The sequence below is a fragment of the Chiloscyllium plagiosum genome, chromosome 30 (genome assembly GCF_004010195.1).
Source record: "Chiloscyllium plagiosum isolate BGI_BamShark_2017 chromosome 30, ASM401019v2, whole genome shotgun sequence".
NCBI classification, from domain to species: Eukaryota; Metazoa; Chordata; class Chondrichthyes; order Orectolobiformes; family Hemiscylliidae; genus Chiloscyllium; species Chiloscyllium plagiosum.
Genome location: NC_057739.1, coordinates 38,088,413 through 38,090,725, shown reverse-complemented (window position 1 = coordinate 38,090,725; position 2,313 = coordinate 38,088,413). Strand labels below are relative to the sequence as shown.

At 57.9% G+C, this 2,313-nt stretch overlaps 1 protein-coding gene across 3 annotated transcripts in view; it reads left to right on the top strand.

Moving 5' to 3' along the window:
* Positions 1-2,313, top strand: part of LOC122564928 (adenylate kinase isoenzyme 1-like) — a 178,698-nt gene that overhangs the window by 138,044 nt on the left and 38,341 nt on the right. The window lies entirely within an intron of this gene.

Genomic DNA, 2,313 nt, shown 5'->3' with positions numbered 1-2,313 from the left:
CCTGTCTCACCCTCTCGCCCAGTGGGGTACAGTGTGACCCTGTCTCACCCTCTCGCCCTGTGGGATACAGTGTGACCTTTCCACACCCTCTCACCCAGTGGGATACAGTGTGACCTTTCCTCACCCTCTCACCCAGTGGGATACAGTGTGACCCTTCCTCACCCTCTCGCCCAGTGGGATACAGTGTGACCCTTCCTCACCCTCTCGCCCAGTGGGATACAGTGTGACCCTTCCTCACCGTCTCGCCCAGTGGGATACAGTGTGACCGTTCCACACCCTCTCGCCCACTGGGATACAGTGTGATCCTGTCTCACCCTCTCGCCCAGTGGGATACAGTGTGACTCTTCCTCATCCTCTCGCCCAGTGGGATACAGTGTGACCTTTCCTCACCCTCTCGCCCAGTGGGATACAGTGTGACCGTTCCACACTCTCTCGCCCAGTGGGGTACAGTGTGATCCTGTCTCACCCTCTCGCCCAGTGGGATACAGTGTGATTCTTCCTCATCCTCTCGCCCAGTGGGATACTGTGTGACCCTTCCACAACCTCTGGCCCAGTGGGATACATTGTGATCCTCCCTCACCCTCTGGCCCAATGGGATACAGTGTGACCCTGTCTCACCCTCTCGCCCAGTGGGATGCAGTGTGACCCTGTCTCACCCTCTCGCCCAGTGGGATACAGTGTAAACCTTCCTCACCCTTTCGCCCAGTGGGATACAGTGTGACCCTTCCTCACCCTCTCGCCCAGTGAGATACAGTGTGACCCTGTCTCACTCTCTCACCCAGTGGGATACAGTGTGACCCTGTCACGCCCTCTCGCCCTGTGGGGTACAGTGTGACCCTGTCTCACCCTCTCGCCCTGTGGGATACAGTGTGACCCTTCCTCATCCTCTCGTCCAGTAGGATATAGTGTGACCCTTCCACACCCTCTCGCCCAGTGGGATACAGTGGCACCCTTCCTCACCCTCTCTCCCAGTGGGAAACAGTGTGACCCCGTCTCACCTTCTCGCCCAGTGGGATACAGTGTGACCCTTCCTCACCCTCTTGCGCAGTGGGATACAGTGTGACCTTTCCACACCCTCTCGCCCAGTGGGATACAGTGTGACCTTTCCTCACCCTCTCGCCCAGTGGGATACAGAGTGACCCTTCCTCACCCTCTCACCCAGTGGGATACAGTATGACCCTTCCTCACCTTCTCGCCCAGTGGGATACATTGTGACCATTCCTCACCTTCTCGCCCAGTGGAATACAGTGTGACCATTCCACACCCTCTCGTCCAGTGGGATACAGTGTTAACCATTCACACCCCCTCGCCCAGTGGGATACAGTGTGACCCCGTCTCACCCTCTCGCCCAGTGGGATACAGTGTGACCTTTCCTCACCCTCTCGCCCAGTGGGATACAGTGTGACCCTTCCTTACCCTCTCGCCCAGTGGGATACAGTGTGACTCTGTCTAACCCTCTCGCCCTGTGGGATACAGTGTGACCTTTCCTCACCCTCTTGCCCAGTGGGATACAGTATGACCCTGTCTCACCCTCTCGCCCAGAGGGATACTGTGTGACCCTTCCTCACCCTCTCGCCCAGTGGGATATGGTGTGACCCTTCCTCATCCTCTCGCCCAGTGGGATACAGTGTGACCGTTCCTCACCCTCTCGCCCAGTGGGATACAGTGTGGCCCTCCCTCATCCTCTCGCCCAGTGGGATACAGTGTGACCCCGTCTCACCCTCTCGCCCAGTGGGAGACAGTGTTAACCTTCCTCACCCTCTCGCCCTGTTGGATACAGTGTGACCCTGTCTCACCCTCTCGCCCAGTGGGATACAGTGAAACCCTTCCTCACCCTCTTGCCCAGTGGGATACAGTGTGACCCTGTCAAACCCTCTCGCCCAGTGGGATACAGTGTGACACTGTCTCACCCTCTCGCCCAGTGGGATACAGTATGACCCATCCTCACCTTCTCGCCCAGTAGGATACAGTGTGACCATCCCACACCCTCTCGCCCAGTGGGATACAGTATGACCCATCCTCACCTTCTCGCCCAGTAGGATACAGTGTGACCATCCCACACCCTCTCGCCCAGTGGGATACAGTATGACCCATCCTCACCTTCTCGCCCAGTAGGATACAGTGTGACCATCCCACACCCTCTCGCCCAGTGGGATACAGTATGACCCATCCTCACCTTCTCGCCCAGTAGGATACAGTGTGACCATCCCACACCCTCTCGCCCAGTGGGATACAGTATGACCCATCCTCACCTTCTCGCCCAGTAGGATACAGTGTGACCATCCCACACCCTCTCGCCCAGTGGGATACAGT